Here is a 23,198-nt window from a genome sequence, read left to right on the forward strand (position 1 = left end):
AATATTATTGTGTTTATTTAAAATTTACTCATTTTTTAAGATATCAGAGGATTTAATTTTGGATTTTGAAATTAATGTTTTGTACCAAACTGTACAGTACAAAGAATCTCTGAATTCTTCTTTTAGGAGAAAAAGGAAACTTGTTATTTATTTTCAAAATTATTGCATTTATTTAAAGAGTGTTAATTTTTGAGAATATCAAAAGACAATATACTAAACTTTTTAACACTGAAATTAACTGTTCAGGAATCTTGGAATCCTTCTTTCAGACAAAGAGAAAACCTGCCATTTACAAAATTATTGCATTCATTTAAAGAGTGTTAATTTTTGAGAATATCAAAAGACAATATACTAAACTTTTTAACACTGAAATTAACTGTTCAAGGATCTTGGAATCTTTCTTTCAGACAAAGAGAAAACCTGCCATTTACAAAATTATTGCACTTATTTAAAGAGTGTTAATTTTTGAGAATATCAAAAGACAATACACTAAACTTTTTAACACTGAAATTAACTGTTCAAGAATCTTGGAATCCTTCTTTCAGAAAAAGAGAAAACCTGCCATTTACAAAATTATTGCATTCATTTAAAGAGTGTCAATATTTGAGAATATCAAAAGACAATACACTAAACTTTTTAACACTGAAATTAACTGTTCAGGAATCTTGGAATCCTTCTTTCAGACAAAGAGAAAACCTGCCATTTACAAAATTATTGCACCTATTTAAAGAGTGTTAACATTTGAGAATATCAAAAGACAATATACTAAACTTTTTAACACTGAAATTAACTGTTTAAGGATCTTGGAATGCTTCTTGTAGAAAAAGAGAAAACCTGCCATTTATTTAAAGTGTGTTAATGTTTGAAGATATCAAGGGATGATAAATTAAATTTGTTTACAGTATTATTAACTGTGCAAGATGGCCCAGAATCTTGGAATCCTTCTTTTAGATCTCCCTGTAGGTGACTAGTACAAAAATATCTTACTTCGGCCTAGGTCTGATCGATACTTTTCACCCACGTATCGGCACCACGTGTGAGGGTATTGGACCCATTGGCGACCATGGTCGCGACATGCGAACCTAGAGTTCGAGGAACCAGACGGACTTGTCATTTCTCGACCAGCGCTACGATAAATATATACAGGGTGGTCACTCCTGGGAAAAATTTTAATACGGTATTCTAGAGACCAAAATAAGACGAAAATCAAGAATACCAATTTCTTGATTGAGCCTTCGTTAAAAAGTTATTAACATTCAAAGTTCCGCCCGTACTGAATTTTTTTCTAGAAAATGGGTAGGATTTCGAGTATAAGTCTAATGACCAAAAATGATTGTACTTGTCCCCTGCAACGGAAAATAATTTTTCCAGAACGATTTGAAATTTTTTTTCCCCGTCGAAAAATTTCACACTTTCTCGAATTTTTTTCTAGAAAATGGGTAAGATTTCGAGGGTATGTGTAATGACCAAAAATGATTGTAATTGACCCCCACAGCTAACAATATTTTTTTCAGAACGATTTGAAATTTTTTTTTTTCGTCGAAAAATTTAAGCACCTAATTAGATTTTCAGTAAGGAATTTTTTTCTCGAAAGTGCGTAGGATTTCGAGGATATGTATAATGACCAAAAATGCTTGTAATTGACCCCTGTAACTAAATATAATTTTTTTAGCATGATTTGAAATTTTTGGATTTCGTCTAAAAATTTCAGTACCTTCTCGAATTTTTTTCTCGAAAGTGGGTAGGATTTCGGGGATATGTATAATGACCAAAAATGCTTATAATTGACCCCTGTAACTAAATATATTTTTTCCAGAACGATTTGAAATTTTTGGATTTAATTGTTAATAATTTTTTAACTAAGCCTCCATCAAGAAATTGGTATTCTTGATTTTCGTCTTATTTTGGCCTCTAGAATCCCCCATTAAAATTTTTCCCTAGGGTGGCTGAACACCCTGTATATCTAACTGTATATACAGGACATTTTTACGCCCACTGCAGTATCGTACCGTAACAACGAGCCCTATACACACATCGTAATCGCGGATATCGCAGGCCACTAATAACAATTTAATGGGTCACAACAACGGGCACTCGGCGTTCTCCCAATACTGAGATGATTAAGTCTAATTAATAACCTCGCGGTATCGTGCAGCAAGATGACTAACGGGGCGCGCAAGTTTCTGAATGGAGGCTCGGTGTTGCCAGAGATTAGAATTTTACTTATTACTCTGCGCGTTCTGCAACGAAGAAGTAAATCACGCCTGCGTCTTGGAACTGATATACACGCGATTCCATTGACAATGAGTACAGTCCCGGCTCGTACGTTTTACATAATTTCCTAGAAAACAAAGGTACTAGTAAGAGGTCGCTGTTCCGCAATAATTAGACGCCTTAATTGCAGACGGTTCGTACGCTTAATCGAGGAAACGAACTGGTTAGTTCTCTCGTCAGTAATTACACCAAAATTTAAATTTAAAAGAAATACACCACTGCAAAAAAAACTTAGATAAGTATTAAAAAAATTGTTCAAGAAATCTGTGTACAATTTTTAACTCCCTAAAAGTTTAATCACGATAGTATAGTTTATTAATACTGTATATTTACCGTAATATAAATTAAGTGAAAGATAATGTTATTAAGAAAGCCACAAGAAAGGGAAGACATACATTTAGATACACATATAAACGTCTGGCACTGGTTCAGAAGTACTCGTCTCTATCGTGTCATCTTCTGTTCTTCTCTGCTGAACACAGCGTCTATTAGTTCTTAAATATTTCTGAAAATTCATATCTTGAATTACCAAGCACCTTATTTGCCATATCTGCGAGTTCTTTCCTGATTAGCTCTCGTCATAAATCTTTCAAAGTTCCACAAATCCGATCTCGAGAATTAAAAAAGAAATTCCCGTATAACCTTTATAAATTATCTGTTGATCGACTGAAAAACGGTCAATTTTGCAACAAACACGTGATCGGTTCAGAGAATTTCCATCATCGTTTACATTTTATGTTCTTATTACGAACTTAACCAATACGTTACGCGTTAGTGTCTCAAAAATGGTAATTAACCACGTTTACGAGCACCGTTAGCATTCGAACAGGGAGATTCGTGCAAAAACACGTAAATATCGCGTTAAATGTTTCGTATGGACACTGGTATAGTATGAGAAAATGGTTTTGGCGCGTAACGGACTGTGCGCAATGTACCGCGAATCTCGACGCGCAAATGTAAACAGAGACCGGCGCAAATATTATGATTTGAGATCGAAGCCGGTAATCGCGACCTAGGTAGAAGGCGAAAGAGACAGGCTAATCGTCGCGAATCGAAACAGATGAACCGGTAAAAAGGAATAACCGAACGAAACGAAAGCACGACGCAATTGGCGAAAAGAAAAGAGACGGTTGGACGGAAGAGAGAGAGCATCGACGGTGGACATGCGCCCTTGAATCTGACGAGCGACCAGTGGGGTATATACGGTGATTTTCGAGCACGCGCGCACGGGAAATGCCGCCGCGTTGGGAGATTTCAAGAGAAACACCTTTATTCGTCGCGGAGTCGTCCAGAACGCAACCACGAGTCGAATGAGCAAAGATATACTAACCGTGCAAACGGTAGGACGGCGATCGGTGAGAAGGCTGGGAAGATCGTATCCAAAACGGAGCTTCCTGAGAGATCGGGGATCGGCGGAGCACACGCTGCGAAATATCCTTGGCACAAAAACACAACAAACGGTCACAGGCTCCGGCGCGACGATACGTGAAAAAAGGAGAATCGGCGACGGGTCACTCTCGAAAACGGAGATCGATGATTTCCGCGCACGCACTACGCGCCAAGTGATGCAAACGAACGCGCGAGAACGTCGCGTGAATGTCGAATCGAAGACAACGTCATACAGATGAGCAGGACGCAGCCGCCGGCGTTCGGTTGTCACGAGAGCGACTCGCGAAACGTTTTGGAGGTTAGGAGATGACGCGACGCGAATCGGACACGAGGATCCGCGAACTTCTGGGAACCTGCGTCGAAAATTTACGCTCTTTCTTCGGGAGCACACGCGCGACGCGTTAAAAAGGCTCGACAACCGACGTCAGCAGTTTCACACCGAGCTGATATTAATACACTGCAAAACTCGCGGTACTCGGCGACTGGCGCTCGATCGCCGAAACGTACGGAACAGACGAACGTCGGGGAAAAAAAAAAACGCATGAAAAGGAATTACGAAGACGAAATGTTACACGAACACGAAAACTGCGCGTAATAGATCCGGCTAAGAGTTGTAGGCACGCCACGAGTAGAGGTAGGCGACGCTAAAACTTCGCCACGAGTCGTGGCACGCCACGAGAGGAGCCGAGGGTAGAGGGGGGTAGAGCGAGACGGGAAATCTAGAGGGGGAAGGAGAAGGTGGACGAGGGAGCCGGAGGGAGGACGGTGCCGACCACTCGACTCACGGCTGTACAAGGGTGCGGAGAGGTCAGAGGGGGAAATATGGCGACCCGCCGCAGGGACGTGGGGTGATTGAAGCGCACAAGCTGGAGGGGCACAGCCTAGGAGGGGTACCGGAGGATCGAGGAGGGGAAACACGCAGCCGGCAACAGCCGACTCGACTCGACTCGACTCTCCGTTCTTCTTCTTCTCATTCTTTCTCCGTCTGCCACCGTTTCTCCGTCTCTCGCGACCATCCGATGTATTGGTGTATCGGCACACGATACAAACGCCTGTGTTCTACACCAACGTGTGCATATACGGGGTGTCTTTTGACTCGGAGGCGACTTTTCGTTATGCAGTATTTCCCCTTTCAACTTTCATTCGTTCGAGGTTTCAATATACGTAGGAAATATATAGCAGTCGAAAATAGAATTATTCGAATGATACAATTGTGTTACCTTTATCTGCGACTCGGTACAATTATATCCCCTTAACATCTTCTTGTAGAAAAAGAGAATCAAGCATAACATGCTTCCTGGAATACTTGAATTTTGCCTAATGAAAATTTTTACATCAGCACTGGCTTCGCAAATATTCACCTATCATGTTCTACATACCTTATTCTGTATAATGTTATTGCACCGTTTTTTAAATCCTTTTCTTTCGTACGAGTTTTGAAAGTTACAGAACAAATTTCCTATTTCACCGTGAGCAATATGTCTTTTTCAAACGGTGTTCTTTGGAACGTGACTTTCGCATAGAAAGAGAACCGAGTGTATTGCACACTGATTCATCAGAATTGCCGAGCGTGACGAGAAGCTAGTATAAACTTTTTATCAACCAGCATCTAAAAATATTTTATTAATCGTTAACGCGTAGATAAAAATCTGTTTTACGGCGTTTTCAAATCATAATTTAACTCGAGTCACTTGAACATTTTTTACCATTAGCTTCTACTATTGTTCGAACGTTGAATAATTCGTCGATAGATGGCGACGATGACGGTCATCGTTATAGGAAACCAAACAAACCTTCCTGACAGTATCGAAAATGGCGGGACCTGTATTATGGTTCAGACATACTTTATTTCACGAAAACCATCCAACGTTAAGCTCTCTTCTTGAATAACCGAAGTGTATTGGTGCTCAAAGCCCCGAATAGGAATAATATTCTACCTCAGACCACAAAATAAGCAGATCTTCGTTCCACGGTCAAGGTATCGTGACTTTAATTGAACTTGTTATATTCTCGTGTCGTGTACATAAATTTATTCCCATTTCGTGACACCCGGTGTATACACGTGAACATGGTCGCATAGGCGAAAAGAATACGACTGAACAAGACGAGGAACCTAGAGGGCACGATGAGGGCCTGCGAAAGAATGGTCGAACGAGAAAGAGAGAAGATGCTATGAAAATGGTGGAGGGAGGCAAGGAGAAAGAGGAAAGGCGGGAGGGGAACGAACGAGAGACCTTGCACAGCGTGGCTCGAAGTCGCGTAGAAAACGCTGCTTTGTGTCGGGGTACCCTGCATAAGAGAGGAAGTACAGGTCTAAAGGAAAAGAAGGCCCTCGTGCGTCTCTGCTGCCGGCGATTCTCACACGTAAAGGTTTTTTCACACAACTATTCTCGTCTCGCTGGTAGATGCTCGAAACTGCGCCCGGAGAAACAAAATGTCCGATACTTTCCACGCGTCTATTCTTTCTGCTTCGTTCTAAATTTCGCCAAGTCGGCTTCCAACTTCTCAAAACATTTAGGGAACTCGGTGTCCGTGCATTGGTAGCGATTGGAAATTTAATGCTCGCGGTGCAAATTTCTGTCACGCGTCCAATTTCGTTCGCACGTGCTTAAAAACGCTCGTCGTTCAAGGAATTTCGAACGCTTAAATTTATCGAATGCTTCGCGTTAACGAGCCACTTTTCAGCGAAGAAAAAACGTTGCTCGTTATATTTTTACATTTACATGTACCTAACCTATCTTTCGCGCGTGACTCAAACCGAAGCCATACATATTTATTCCTGAATTTAATTTAAATATACAGAATCTATATTATACGTTAAACGAAGCGTGTTTCGTGACGCAACACTGATATTATGTCTGCTATTTGTTCTGATAGATGTAAAATGTATATGTGACTTGCACCGCTTTCATAATCGTCGGTGATTCAGTCTCGAGCCGTATACGCAATGTGAACGGCTCTTAAGCCGTCGAGACGACCGACACCGAAAAAAGAAATAACGCGTTACGCACCGCGACGTAAGAAAACTGCATTGCACGGTCTAAAATAAAAGACGAAACGACTATCCATCGTTTCTCGGTATTCCCGGCTATCGAATACCTCGAACACGACGTATGTACACGGCGATTATGCTGGAAACTCATTTGTTAGGATCGCGCGCGAGTTACATAAAACCACACAGCAACATTTATATTGCGCAATGGCTAATGTGAAATACACGTATTAGAAACGATGGCCCCCACGAATATTCGAATTGCGTAAAGCTTTTGTTCGATATCGGTAAATTAATGTAACGTCGAGCGACGTTCTGGAACAAAGGAACGATCTATGGGGAAAGGGCACGCCGGTGAAGGGCACGGCCCTGAGACGCGCCTGCATGGGAACATACCCACAGGATCCTGCTCACCGCATACAGAGGACGAGCCCAGGCACCTTTTACGCGTAAAATCGTGCCGGTAGAGGTCGTATTTGCGCACACACGGCGAACAGGTTTCTGGATGTCCTCCTGCGCCAGTGGCACGCGGTATGATTGTCCTCGAGATGTGCTAAATTAGGACTAATGTACTGGGTGTCCCGCGATAGACAATGCAACGGTGGCGACACTCCGTAAAAAAGTATATTAAAGTACATAGAAGATAGGAAAAACCCCGGAAACGATGATTTGCAATTGACGATAATTTCAAGGTCACTCATTTTACGTTTCATTATACCTGCTAGTTATATATAATGTTAGGTTATCCTATGTGTTCGTGCAGAGTTTTGCACTACAATTTGAGGCAATATTTTAAATATACAATAAAATTTCGATTATCCTAATAGGGACTGAGGCAATGGCGGATAATTGGACTACAGCTACATGTGAAGTGATAAAATCGAGGGATATAATCACGTATATATTTCTGGGTCTCTAGAGACCCATTACCATTTTTGTGTCACTCGCGACATTACCGACTGGTTACAGAAATGAACGTAGGAGGAAGTGAGACAGAAAACTTCTGACCATACATTATATTTTAGGTAAAGAATTTTTTTTCTCAGAAGTGCGTAGGATTTCGGGGGTATGTCTATTCACCAAAAATGATCGTTATTAATCCCCACAACTGAAAATAATTTTTTTAGAACGATTAGAAATTTTTTAATTTCGTCGAAAAACTTGTCCACCTTCTTGAATTTTTTTTTCGAAAATGGGTAGGATTTCGAAGGTATATCTAATGACCAAAAATGATTGTAATTCACCCCTGCAACCGAAAATAATTTTTTCAGAACGATTTGAAATTTTTCAAATTTGTCGAAAAATTTGTCCCCCATTCTGAATTTTTTTCTCGAAAATGCGTAGGATTTCGAGGGTACGTCTATTCACAAAAAGTAATTGTTATTTATCCCTGCAATCAAAAATAATTTTTTCAGAACGATTAGAAATTTTTTAATTTCGTTGAAAAATGTGGCCACCTTCTTGAATTTTTTTCTCGAAAGTGGGTAGGAATTCGAAGGTATGTCTAATGACCAAAAATGATTGTAACTCACCCCTGCAACCGAAAATAATTTTTTTAGAACGATTTGAAATTTTTCAAATTTGTCGAAAAATTTGTCCCCCTTTCTGAATTTTTTTCTCGAAAATGCGTAGGATTTCGAGGGTACGTCTATTCACAAAAAGTAATTGTTATTTATCCCTGCAATCAAAAATAATTTTTTCAGAACGATTAGAAATTTTTTAATTTCGTCGAAAAATGTGGCCACCTTCTTGAATTTTTTTCTCGAAAGTGGGTAGGATTTCGAAGGTATGTCTAATGACCAAAAATGATTGTAATTCACCCCTGCAACCGAAAATAATTTTTTTAGAACGATTAGAAATTTTTCAATTTTGCCGAAAAATTTCTGATTTTCGTTTATTTTCTAATAAATTACAAATGTTATCCTCGTCAATTTCAGAATATCGGCACGAATTTATGAGACGACCCAATATGTTTCTATTTTGCAATGGAATGAGGTATAATATAGTACTTAATTGATTTCACGAGTCAACGAAACACTTTTTATATTTTTCACGTTTTCGATGTGGTATTACGAAACCGTACTGGCACAGAATTTTATATAATAATGTGATATCCCGGTCTGGTTGCATCGGTTTAACGATCGTCAGTAACAATACAGAAAAGTTTAATTAAACCAGAATGCCGCGTGCCGCCCATCGAGCTTTAATTACCGATAAATTGATAACATTATTACGGCATTAGCGTGCTGATGCAGAACCTCTATTTTTATAATAACGCGAAATCACGTGGTCCTATCGAGGCACCGATAATTCAGTTATCGCGGATCACCGGAACCGAAAGAACCGAATAAAACTGTTATGCATTACGGGTAATGAAGACGCGGTAACCGCTTTAAATTACCATTTCACGCTGGACGCGTCCCAAAATACACGTTATCGATGCGTTCTGTACTCCACCAACGGGCGCCCCGTAATAATTGAAAAGCTAGAGCGAATCACTATGATTCACTCAGTGGAAAGTCCTTTCAAAGTTTGAAAATCGCGCCAGTGAATACGAAAATGGCGGAAATCGAGAGCAAACCAATTCAGACTTTCTGCCACAGTTTCGTCCATAAGTAAATACACAAACCTTTCTGGAAAAATTCTTTTCCACCTTATTTCCTTGCTTTCTTTCCATATTGGAACGGAGACAGCACTGAGTCTCATAGAGTCCTTCCAAAGTTTGAAAATCGCGCCAGTGAATACGAAAATGGCGGAAATCGAGAGCAAACCAATTCGGACTTTCCATTTGTTTCACGTTGCATTTACCAAATACAAATTATGGTTTCGTCCATAAGTAAATACGCAAACCTTTCTGGAAGAATTCTTTTCCACCTTATTTCCTTGCTTTCTTTCCGCGTAGGAACGGAGACAGCGCTGAATCCCATATCTCACCCGGTGAAACGCTAAACGCCGCTCTCAACGTGCGAATTAAGATTTATCACGTACCCCGTTTGACCAAGAAGCCTTTTCACGCTGCACAGTAAAGTCACGGACGAAGACTTATGAGTTTTAACTACCAATAGACCGTAGGCTCGCGCTTGGACCGCGTATTTTCGAAATACGCGATGAAAAATCGACTTTCTATCTGACACTGCGTGGACAAGGTGTGTGCTCTTTGAAGCACTTTGGACACCAGATTCTCGCGATTACATCCCCGGTTTTACAGTCTCAGTTCATCTGCTTTTATACCTAAATCTGAAATGTTGAAGAACACTTGAAGTGGCCATCTTCTTGATCCTGATTCTATATTTCTTTGTCATTTGGTCAGGAATGTCTACACCAAATTCAGCTTTATATAATATTGCAAAAGTTCGTTACTCCTTCGATTATTTCTTGAAAAGTTTTGAGAGATCATTTTGGTTTTAGGAGTTCTAGCGTTGAAATAGTATTTGGGTGGATGTCCAGAGGAACCAAGGACCGAGAGAATGAAAGTTAATCGGAATGAAATAATCGGGTTCTCCCACGTTGACTAAGAAGGTCGATACCTAAGGGAGACGAAGTACAAGGCTCGCCATCGGCCATAATCGTCTCCTTCCTCTTTCTCTTTTCGCTTTTAACACTCCCCTTGGCTCGTCCGTTCCTACGGTATGCACCATCTGCTATCCGTCTGCCGGTTAATTAATTGAGCAGCTTGTCCTTCCCTCCACTTACATTTCGCTCTTCTTCCTCCGCGTCTCGTCAGCAGGCATCGCGATAATAATAAATTCAGACTGGCGAAACGGTCCTCGACGGTCACCGGACCGACCCTGCTAAAACATCGATCTTCTATGATAACCCATTAATTACGCCAACACGGAATGTCGTTTTGCAGGTCGCGCGAATGATATATACTCTTCGAGGCCGATGGTTGGAAAATTGGCTGCCACTTTCGATTCGACAGGCGTTAATGCTCCGTGTACCTCCTTTCCTTCATTCACCAAGAGTTGCTCCAGAACTTGGACATTCTGACGATGACGTGCACTCATTGAAGGCCTCTGGTGAGTAATTTTAAATTAAAAATAACGTTTCATCCACTTGGATGGCCCAGAAAACACTCTTTGTTAAAGTGTACCCATTAAAGGGCTTTAGTGAGCAATTTTAAATTAAAAATAACGTTCGATCCACCTGGCTGGCCCAGAAAACACTCTTTGTTAAAATGTACCCATTAAAGGGTTTTAGTGAGTAATTTTAAATTAAAATTAACGTTCGATCCATTTGGCTGGCCCAGAAAACACTCTTTGTTAAAGTGTACCCATTAAAGGGCTTTAGTGAGCAATTTTAAATTAAAAATAACGTTCGATCCACCTGAGTGATGCAGTAAACATTGCTTGTTGAAAGAGTGGACTAGAGATACTGATAATACATTAGTTGCTCCAAAACTTGGAGATTCTGATGATGACGAGTATCCATTGAAGGGCTTTAATTTCAAATTAGAAATAACGTTTGATCCACCTGGCTGGGCCAGAAAACACTCTTTGTTAAAAAAGTGTACCCATTAGAGGGCTTTAGTGAGCAATTTTAAATTAAAAATAACGTTCGATCCACCTGGCTGGGCCAGAAAACACTCTTTGTTAAAGTGTACCCATTAAAGGGCTTTAGTGAGCAATTTTAAATTAAAAATAACGTTTGATCCACCTGGCTGGGCCAGAAAACACTCTTTGTTAAAGTGTACCCATTACAGGGTTTTAGTGAGTAATTTTAAATTAAAAATAACGTTCGATCCACCTGAGTGATGCAGTAAACATTGCTTGTTGAAAGAGTGGTCTAGAGATACTGATAATACATTAGTTGCTCCAGAACTTGGGAGACATTGACAATGATGAGTATCCATTGAAGGGCTTTAATTTAAAATTAAAAATAACATTTGATCCACCTGGCTGGCCCCAGAAAACTTGTTAAAAGAATGGAGATACTGCTGATAAATTAACAGATCCATTTGCTCCAGAACTTGGAGACATTGACGATGACGAGTGTCCATTAAAGGGCTTTAATTTCAAATTAAAAATAGCGTTTGATCCACCTGGCTGGCCCCAGAAAACTTGTTAAAAGAATGGAGATACTGCTGATAAATTAACAGATCCATTTGCTCCAGAACTTGGAGACATTGACGATGATGAGCATCCATCGGAGGGCTCCGTTAAGTAATTTTAATTCGATCCACCTGGCTGGCCCAGAAAACTTGTTAAAAGAGTGGAATGGAGATACTGCTAATACGTTAACAGAGATACAAGTTATCTCTCAAACGCTCCCCCAGAGTATCGTCCTCCCACTTTCCGATTAATCGGTTCATTGGAAACTTTGTTCGCCGATCAGTGACCCCCAGCTTGATTAGATGACAAGTTTAATACTCCCAGATTCAGTTAACTGCAATGTTGGCCAAGTGCTGGAGCACTCTTGCGGAGTTTGCAGTCGAGAAACTTGAGAATTTAAGATGGAGAAGAATTCTAATACGAGACCCTTCGAAAGGGGAGACGGGGAAGATCGAAGCCGCGATAAATCCCGCGTGGATCAAAAACGGGACGTCGCTTATGGCGTCGTTCAAATGAGCTATGAACCCTGCGCTAAAGAGCAGTCCGCAGGCATGAGGGGCATCCGCAATTAGGTACATAAATCGCGAGGGAGCATCCAGCGAACATATTCCACAAACGAATTCGCGTTAATTGCCGCGGACAAGGCGATCGTGGGTCCGAAGCGATAGCAAGTTAATTAACCACGGTGTCAAACCTTGTCGCCCTATGCGACTTGTTGCAGACCAGCTTTTCATTCTTCTTCCTGCTCGCCGTCTCGTTCTCTCTTCCACGGGGCGTGTGCCTGTTGTCCGACTGTACCCACGCCAACGGAGCACGGTCTGGGCTCGTAGCCAACTTTTGCAGGCTTCGCGCCGTTGGATGTTTGACTTCCCAATAACAGTTCCGCCAAAAGTTCGCGACGTTTAAGCAGCGATCATACGGCCGCTCTCGCCCCCTCTCGCCCCCTCTTCCCTTTTCCATCTGCTTGGACGTTTTTCTGCTTTCCTGGCACGCCACCCTCCGGGGAACTCTGGCCCAGAGCCGCGACGAAATTCGATTTATAGCTTTTTATCGGCAATTTTTTGATACTAGAACCGCCACAAGTCAAAATGACAATTGTGTTTTAAAGTTCCTATTTCTTGTTACGTCTTTATCTGAGAGATAACTGAGGGAGTAATGTAATGGATTTTATTTTTGATACATTTATTTAAAATTGAAATAATTTTGTATTAGGGATGTTTATGAAAACACTGATGGTAATTACTGGTACTTGTTGAAGTGTGAAAGGGATCTATGATCTGTTTACCAAGTCCAAATTCGGGTACAACGTAGGAATTTTGTATATTTTATTTGTTATTCATAAATTGTATTACTATATACTCATGGCTGCGTTTACTAAAAATCAGAAACAAATTTTAAAGAAAAATCGATAGGGGGTAGGTGCCTAAATTTTTTGACAAAGACAAAAAATTTGTAATCGTTTTGAAAAAATTATTTTCGATTGCAGGGGTCAATTACAATAATTTTTGGTTATTAGACATACCTTCGAAATCTTACTCAGTTTCGAGAAAAAAATTCAGAAATATGTGAAATTTTTCGACAAAATTAAAAAATTTCAAAACGTTTTAAAAAAAATATTTTTAGTTGTGGGGGTTAATTTCAATCATTTTTCGTCAATAGATATACCCCCGAATTCCTACGCATTTTCGAGAAAAAAATTCCTAATCGAAAATATAATATGTGGCCGGAAATGTTGCCTGAAAATTTCATGCGATTCTTTAAAATGTCATAACTTCTGAACGGATTGAAGGATTTTCATTTTCAAAAAAGCAAACGGTGCGTATTTTAATCAAGAATATGTAGAAATCGTAAAAATATTCGAAAAGTTGATCCTTCACCCGATAAAATGAGAAAAACCCCATAAAATTGGTCCAATTTTCAAACAGCCATAATTCCTACAATAGTGAATATATTTCAATGAAACTTTTTTCTGAAGTAGAGCTCATGGGTACCTATAAAAAAGTATTAGACAACTTTTCTGTAGGGCGTCTATCAAAATTACTAAAAATGAAAAATGAAGTTTTAAGAAAAATCGACAGGGAGTAGATGCCTAAATTTTTCGGCGGAAAAAAAAAATTTCAAATCGTTCTAAAAAAAATATTTTCAATTGCGGGGGTCAATTTCAATCATTTTTCGTCAATAGACATATCCCAAAAATCCTACCCATTTTCTAGTAAAAAATTCGAGAAGGTGTGAAATTTTTCGACGAAAATAAAAAATTTTAAATCGTTCTGAAAAAAATATTCTTAGTTAGAAGGGTCAATTACAATAATTTTTGGTGAATAGACGTACCCCCGAAATCCTACCCATTTTCTAGTAAAAAATTCGAGAAGATGTGAAATTTTTCGAAAAATTAAAAAATTTCAAATCGTTCTAAAAAAAATATTGTTAGCTGTGGGGGTCAATTACAATAATTTTTGGTCATTAGACATACCCCCAAAATCCTACCCATTTTCTAGTAAAAAATTCGAGAAGGTGTGAAATTTTTCGACGAAAATAAAAAATTTTAAATCGTTCTAAAAAAATTATTTTTAGTTACAAGGGTCAATTAAAGTCATTTTTTATCATTAGACATACCCCCGAAATCCTACCCAGTTTCGAGAAAAAAATTCGAGAAGGGGTAAAATTTTTGACGAAAAAAAAAAATTTCAAATCGTTTTAAAAAAATTATTTTCAATTGCAGGGATCAATTACAATAATTTTTGGTCATCAGACATACCCCTGAAATCCTACTCACATTCGAGAAAAAAATTCAGAAAGATGTGAAATTTTTCGACAAAATTAAAAAATTCCAAATCGTTCTAAAAAAATTACTTTCAGTTACTGGGGCCAATTACAATAAATTTTAGTGAATTCACATACCCTCGTAATCCTACACACTCACAAGAAAAAAAATTCTTTAAAGAAAATACAATCTGTGGCCATTAATGATCCATAATAAAGTTGAATCAAAGTTCCAGTCAACTATCACGATAATATTATTTGTTTTGTCGCTTTATACTAATTTCTAATATCGTCAAATTATAAATGAAACATTGTAGAAGGCATGAAATATTATATTTTTTTAACAATTGTTGAATTTAGCGGTAATTAGCGAGTCCGGGTATTGACTGCAAACGTTTTGTTTTATTGATTGCCTGTGGTGTTGCTTGTTTAATTCTGTTCAGCTGACGGGCATCCATGTTTTTCTGTTACAAACTATTATTATCTATTTTTCTATTTCGTCCACAATAAATAAATTCTAACAACAATTTAAAAAATTCCTCGAGTGTCTGGTATTAGGGGAACTCCCACTATATTTACGATTTCGAAGAAATCTAGGAAGAGTCCCATGGACGGAGAAACGATTTCCGGCCGCGGATCTTGCGTGGATCGTCGTTGCCATAGGCACGATCGTTCTCTGTACGAGTTCAAGTGTCCCCTGGCCGCATGTTTATTCAACGCACGGCCGTTCATTACCCACATGACAATATTGGTTGATGGGAATTGCTTGTATCCCGTGATACGCACCATTTGATATGCGGGCTCTTGTGCTGCCCGTTGCGATGCCGTGCGAGGCTTTCATCGCGTGTGCGTGCAACGCGATATTTGACGTCGTCCGCATACGTTTTTCCTGGGTACTATAGTCCCATCTCAGTTGATAATTATGAGGGACTCGAGATACAATGTTACTTATCTTTTATTTCTTTTTTTTATGTATCGAGAAATGCAAGAAATTATTATCAAATTAAATTAAATTATAGCATATGGGTTGGGAATTATTAGGGATGCAAGGTACAATGTTATTTATTTTTTATTTCTTTCTTTTATGTATCATGAAATGCAAGAAATTATTATTAAATTAAATTAAATTATCGCATATGGGCTGGGAATTATTAGGGATGAAAGGTACAATGTTATTTATTTTTTATTTCTTTTTTTTATGTATCAAGAAATGCAAGAACATTATCATTAAATTAAATTAAATTATTAGAAATTAAATTATTGCATATGGGCTGGGAATTATTAGGGATGCAAGGTACAATGTTATTTATTTTTTATTCCTCTTTTTTATGTATCAAGAAATGCAAGAAATTATTATTAAATTAAATTAAATTATCACATATGGGCTGGGAATTATTAGGGATGAAAGGTACAATGTTATTTATTTTTTATTTCTTTTTTTTATGTATCAAGAAATGCAAGAACATTATCATTAAATTAAATTAAATTATTAGAAATTAAATTATTGCATATGGGCTGGGAATTATTAGGGATGCAAGGTACAATGTTATTTATTTTTTATTTCTTTTTTTTATGTATCGAGAAATGCAAGAACATTATCATTAAATTAAATTAAATTAAATTATCGCATATGGGCTGGGAATTATAAGAGATTTAATATACAATATTATTTATTTGTATTTTTGTTTTTTATGTATCAAGAAATGCAAGAAATTATTATCAAATTAAATTAAATTATTAGAAATTAAATTATCGCATATGGGCTGGGAATTATTGGGGATGCAAGGTACAATGTTATTTATTTTTTATTTTTTTCTTTTATGTATCAAAAAATGCAAGAAATTATTATCAAATTAAATTAAATTATCACATATGGGCTGGGAATTATTAGGGATGAAAGGTACAATGTTATTTATTTTTTATTTCTTTTTTTTATGTATCGAGAAATGCAAGAACATTATTATTAAATTAAATTACATTATTAGAAATTAAATTATAGCATATGAGCTGGGAATTATTAGGGATGCAAGGTACAATGTTATTTATTTTTTATTTCTTTTTTTTATGTATTGAGAAAAGCAAGAACATTATCATTAAATTAAATTAAACTAAATTATCGCATATGGGCTGGGAATTATAAGAGATTTAATGTACAATATTATTTATTTTTATTTTTGTTTTTTATGTATCAAGAAATGCAAGAAATTATTATTAAATTAAATTACATTATTAGAAATTAAATTATCGCATATGGGCTGGGAATTATTAGGGAGGAAAGGTACAATGTTATTTATTTTTTATTTTTTTCTTTTATGTGTCAAGAAATGCAAGAAATTATTATCAAATTAAATTAAATTATAGCATATGAGCTGGGAATCATTAGGGATGCAAGGTACAATGTTATTTATTTTTTATTTCTTTTTTTTATGTATCAAAAAATGCAAGAAATTATCATTAAATTAAATTAAATTATTAGAAATTAAATTATCGCATATGGGCTGGGAATTATTGAGGATTCAATATACAATATTATTTATTTTTAATTTTTCTTTTTTATGTATCAAGAAATACAAGAACATTATTATTAAATTAAATTATCGCATGTGGGCTGGGAATTATTAGGGATTCAAGATACAATGTCATTTATTTTTAATTTTTCAACAAATGCAAGAAATTACGATACGATAACTTGATTGGGAATTATAGAGGACTCGAGATACAATATTATTTATTTAGAAATGCAAGAAATTATATGTGACATAATTTGCAAAGGAAATGTGAAAACACGAACGAGGTCAAATAGTTGGAAGTAAGATTCTGTTTCATACGTGATCGAGGATCGTGTAATATAGTCACTTGACGCGATGAATTATCTTGCTAAAGGTGATCTAATAATTTCCATGGCAACGTTTGGCAGTCCACTTAGTAGTAACTTTGATCTCAAGCGAAGCATCTGTTATGATCTTACCTGCTATACGTCCGTGCCTACATAATCGAGATTAATGACACATCGACGATGACAGAACGCTTGATTAGTTTCCAATATGGCGCCAAATGCGGTCCACGGTTGTCGAACATCGAATCTATCGTCTTCGATCGCGTAACTTACGTTTTCGACGAACGAGGCTCGTACAGAATAATTCCAAATTTCGAGCGACAAAATCGGAATAGCCAGTTGGCTCGAAAGGGGGTTATCGGTTTTTATTTCGAACTGAGCTCGAGCCACGCATGCAGAACTGATCGGGATCCTGGAATTCCGGGAATCTCGAAATTCGAGACGAGATAATACCGGTTCTCCGATCCGAGACGAAACTCGATTGTCAATCGAGATCTCCTTTCAAACGAAATTCTCGAAAAAACCGGGAATCTCGAATGGAAACCCTGATCTTCTATAACGCTCAGATGCCTCGAGATCCTCCAACATGGATCGATATCGCGTGTAAAATGTTTTCTAGGCTACATTAACACAAAATAGACGCTTCAGGCTATGTTTGCACCTACAAATCGCTAAAATTTCACTTCAAGTTAACTGTACACTGTCGAGTTTCCATTTTCATAGGACAGTTGTTAAAGGGAAGGTAGCTTCTGAGGAAGAATGAGCCACGATGGGGTCAAAATGTAGGTGAAGATTGCAAGTACGAATAGATATGCATACAGGGTGGTTGACCAGGTTCTGAACAGTGAAATTTGCTTCTTCTACCTCAACCAATATCATTTCTAAAGTGTTTTCTAGACTTAACAACACAAAATAGACACTTCAGGCTATGTTTGCTCCTCCAAATCGTGAAAATTAACTGTGCACTGTCGAGTTTCCATTTTCATAGGACAGTTGTTAAAGAGGAGGTAGCTTCTGAGGAAGATTGAACCACGATGGGGTCAAAATGTAGGTGAAGATTGCACCCAGGTAGGAATAGATATGCATAGAGGCTGATTACGTTTGATCAGGTTCTCCACAGTGAAATTTGCCTCTTCTACCTCAACTAATCCCATTTCTAAAGTGTTTTCTAGACATAACAACACAAAATAGACACTTCAGGCTATGTTTGCTCCTCCAAATCGTGAAAATTAACTGTGCACTGTCGAGTTTCCATTTTCACAGGACAGTTGTTAAAGAGGAGGTAGCTTCTGAGGAAGAATGAGTCACGATGGGGTCAAAATGTAGGTGAAGATTGCACCCAGGTAGGAATAGATATCCATAGAGGCTGATTACGTTTGACCAGGTTCTGAACAGTGAAATTTGCTTCTTCTACCTCAACTAATCCCATTTGTAAAGTGTTTTCTAGACTTAACAACACAAAATAGACACTTCAGGCTATGTTAGCTCCTCCAAATCGTGAAAATTAACTGTGCACTGTCGAGTTTCCATTTTCACAGGACAGTTGTTAAAGGGAAAGTAGCTTCTGAGGAAGAATGAGCCACGATGGGGTCAAAATGTAGATGAAGATTGCACCTAGGTAGGAATAGATATCCATAGAGGCTGATTACGTTTGACCAGGTTCTGAACAGTGAAATTTGCTTCTTCTACCTCAACTAATCCCATTTGTAAAGTGTTTTCTAGACTTAACAACACAAAATAGACACTTCAGGCTATGTTAACTCCTACAAATCATGAAAATTAACTGTACACTGTCGAGTTTCCATTTTCACAGGACAGTTGTTAAAGAGGAAGTAGCTTCTGAGGAAGAATGAGTCACGATGGGGTCAAAATATAGGTGAAGATTGCAAGTATGAATAGATATGCATACAGGGTGGTTGACCAGGTTCTGAACAGTGAAATTTGCTTCTTTTACCTCAACTAATCCCATTTGTAAAGTGTATTCTAGGCTAGATTAACACAATAGAGACGTTTCAGGCTATGTTTGCTCCTCCAAATCGTGAAAATTAACTGTGTACTAACGAGTTTCCTTTTTCTCAGGACAGTTGTTAAAGAGACCATAGCTTCTGAGGAAGAATGAGTCACGATGGGGTCAAAATGTAGGTGAAGATTGCACCCAGGTAGGAATAGATATGCATAGAGGCTGATTACGTTTGACCAGGTTCTGAACAGTGAAATTTGCTTCTTCTACCTCAACCAATATCATTTCTAAAGTGTTTTCTAGACTTAACAACAAAAAATAGACACTTCAGGCTATGTTAGCTCCTCCAAATCGTGAAAGTTAACTGTGCACTGTCGAGTTTCCATTTTCACAAGGCAGTTGTTAAAGAGACCATAGCTTCTGAGGAAGAATGAGTCACGATGGGGTCAAAATGTAGGTGAAGATTGCACTCAGGTACGAATAGACATCCATAGAGGCTGATTACGTTTGACCAGGTTCTGAACAGTGAAATTTGCTTCTTCTACCTCAACTAATCCCATTTGTAAAGTGTTTTCTAGACTCAACAACACAAAATAGACACTTCAGGCTATGTTTGCTCCTCCAAATCGTGAAAGTTAACTGTGCACTGTCGAGTTTCCATTTTCACAGGACAGTTGTTAAAGAGGAGGTAGCTTCTGAGGAAGAATGAGTCACGATGGGGTCAAAATGTAGGTGAAGATTGCACCCAGGTAGGAATAGATATGCATAGAGGCTGATTACGTTTGACCAGGTTCTGAACAGTGAAATTTGCTTCTTCTACCTCAACTAATCCCATTTGTAAAGTGTTTTCTAGACTACATTAACACAAAATAGATGCCTGTGGCTATGGTTGCTCCTCCAAAGAGACCATAGCTTCTGAGGAAGAATGAGTCACGATGGAGTCAAAATGTAGGTGAAGATTGCACCCAGGTAGGAATAGACATGCACAGAGGCTGATTACGTTTGACCAGGTTCTGAACCTACACAACAAGTGAAATTTGCTTCTTCTACCTCAACCAATATCATTTCTAAAGTGTTTTCTAGACTTAACAACACAAAATAGACACTTCAGGCTATGTTTGCTCCTCCAAATCGTGAAAATTAACTGTGCACTGTCGAGTTTCCATTTTCACAGGACAGTTGTTAAAGAGGAGGTAGCTTCTGAGGAAGAATGAGTCACGATGGGGTCAAAATGTAGGTGAAGATTGCACCCAGGTAGGAATAGATATGCATAGAGGGTGGCCGCGGTTGACCGGGTTTTGCACAGCGAAATTTGCATTGAACGATGCGGATACGTCGACGCGGGTCAACGCGTGCGGAGCATCTAGGTGCATGCACGGCCGCGCGCATCAGTTCACCCACACGCGTGACCAATCTCGCGCTGGTATAAATAGGCAGCGAGCGTGGAAAATTATGCGAACGATAGCAATCGAAACGACGAATTTACGAGTAACGTGCGATTTTTGATCCCTGCGATTAATTTCGCCGGGTCCCTCGAAGCGTTCGACGTTGCTTCGCGATTCACGCACACTTTTCAAAGGAAATTATGCGAGGGAACGCACCGTTGCACCGTGCAAAGTTTATTAGAAGGAAAATTGGCAGAGTAAAGTTGACAATGCTCTTCGAATATCTTCAAATTTTCAGCTGTCCACGCGAGATAAACTTCGATGATTTGTAGTTGGTTCTTGCGTAAGGAGATTATTATATTTTGTTGTACTGGCTGCAACACGTTTATTATTATTTTTAGTTACGGTATACTTTTTTAATTTTATGTTGTTTGCATTCGTTTTGGGTGCATTTTTCCCGGTACTGTTCTTTTGTTCAGAATTAATGCAATGGACAACTCCTGAAGCCTTTATTCTGTGCCAACACGGTTAATTAAATTAATGGATCGCGTTCCAGGCGATCATATCATGAACCCTGGCTTTGAAAGTCCTTAACATAGTGCTGGCAATCGATTCGTGCAACCAGCAGCCGCAGGCGAGACCTTATTAGCGAATTCGCTATCTAGAAAAATTCATTCTCAAGTTAAAACGTGGAGGGAAATGAATTTAGATAGAATTTATGAATTTTAATAAGGTTTAAAATAAAATTTTACAAAATTTTGTGAGTTATCGGACTTAAAAAAATATTGTTATCTGTGGGGGTCAATTACAATCATTTTTGGTGAATAGACGTACCCCCGAAATCCTACCCATTTCCTAGTAAAAAATTCGAGAAGATGTGAAATTTTTCGAAAAATTAAAATATTTCAAATCGTTCTGAAAAAAATATTATTAGTTAGAAAGGTCAATTACAATCATTTTTGGTGATTAGACGTACCCCCGAAAATCTACCCATTTTCTAGTAAAAAATTCGAGAAGGTGTAAAATTTTTCGAAAAATTAAAATATTTCAAATCGTTCTGAAAAAAATATTATTAGTTAGAAGGGTCAATTGCAATCATTTTTGGTCAATAGACATACCCCCGAAATCCTACCCATTTTCTAGTAAAAAATTCGAGAAGATGTGAAATTTTTCGAAAAATTAAAATATTTCAAATCGTTCTGAAAGAAATATTCTTTGTTAGAAGGGTCAATTACAATAATTTTTGGTGAATAGACGTACCCCCGAAATCCTACCCATTTTCTAGTAAAAAATTCGAGATGTGAAATTTTTCGAAAAATTAAAATATTTCAAATCGTTCTGAAAAAAATATTCTTAGTTACAAGGGTCAATTACAATCATTTTTGGTCATTACACATACCCCCGAATTCCTACTCACTTTTTAGAAAAAAAATCAAGAATGTGTGAAATTTTAAACGTTAATAACTTTTTAACCAAGCCTCCATCGACAAATTGGTATTCTTGATTTTCGTCTTATTTTAACCTGTAGAATACCCTATTAAAATTTTTCCCAGACTGAACACCCTGTATAAGTCGAGTACCATTTTCAAAAAATTAAAATTAAAATATCTCCTAAACTATCGATTTTTCATCATAAAAAGGTTAATACTTTTTTGTGAAGAACATCAAGTTGATATAATAGAACGTCAATGCCTTTCCACATTTATCAACTAAAATTCAACTTGAGTTTTTACTACCTCCAGGAACAATAACACAAATTTGTCAGTATCTAGTGATTCCAGCCTATATAATATAAAAACTGCCATTATTTAATTACCATTCACGAAAAGTATAAAAATTACTCATGCTATCTTTTTGTCGCGTCTATGAAACGACCGTAGGTCGGTCTACCTGAAATCTAACATTTGTCTTTTTTACGAGGACATCAACAGCAGGACAGGATCCGCCCGAAAACCGGTTCACGCTAACGACAATCGAGACAACAGGATGGAGGTGTCGTTTCGAATCAATCAAGCTCGCGATCTAACAGAGCGCGATCGGTCGCCCCGTAACCACGAAAACGAAACTTTCGCGGACAGTTTAATGGCAATATCATTATTGCAACCGGTCGTTATTCACTCTAACAAAACTGTGCGCCACGATACATTAATCTCCTGGGGCAATGCATCACAGGAGTGCAGTGCTTTCCCGTGCAACGTGGCCGCCGCATGTACAGAGTGTACGCCTAAATGATGCATTCCCTATACCTAAGGATACCAAGGATTCGACTCGCCAATAAGGTGATTTTCGAGAGGAGCCTTTTCTCCCTTGGATCGTTAGATTCCGCAAGGGTTGTTCAATAAATCAAGATCACCGAGGGGAAACCGTGGCCACATTTATTTCGAGAGCAAACCTGGCCCGAAAGTTACCGCCTCTAATGTTCCTCCCCCTAGACCAAAGAGGATTCTGCTGGCTGGGGGGGGTTTATCTTCTTTTTGGAAATTCACTCCTCCCCGAGTTTCATGTGATAATCATAGTTGGAACGGGACAAGTTGGAAACACTTCGAAA

The 23,198-nt window shown here is 38.1% G+C and overlaps 1 protein-coding gene across 12 annotated transcripts in view; it reads right to left on the bottom strand.

Moving 5' to 3' along the window:
• The window catches only part of Heph (polypyrimidine tract-binding protein 1 heph), a 710,257-nt gene that overhangs the window by 626,784 nt on the left and 60,275 nt on the right, over positions 1-23,198 (bottom strand). For 3 of the 12 annotated variants that reach the window (XM_076780643.1, XM_076780646.1, XM_076780645.1), the window contains exon 1: positions 3,605-4,680. The exons of 2 other annotated variants lie outside the window; for them this stretch is intronic. The gene's annotated coding sequence lies outside the window, so the exon portion shown is untranslated. Of the gene's footprint in view, positions 1-3,604; positions 4,683-23,198 lie in introns of those variants that run through there. 7 more of the 12 variants (XM_076780642.1, XM_076780640.1, XM_076780653.1 and 4 more) reach the window with 4 other exon arrangements.

This window comes from Colletes latitarsis, chromosome 13 (assembly GCF_051014445.1).
Source record: "Colletes latitarsis isolate SP2378_abdomen chromosome 13, iyColLati1, whole genome shotgun sequence".
NCBI lineage: Eukaryota > Metazoa > Arthropoda > Insecta > Hymenoptera > Colletidae > Colletes > Colletes latitarsis.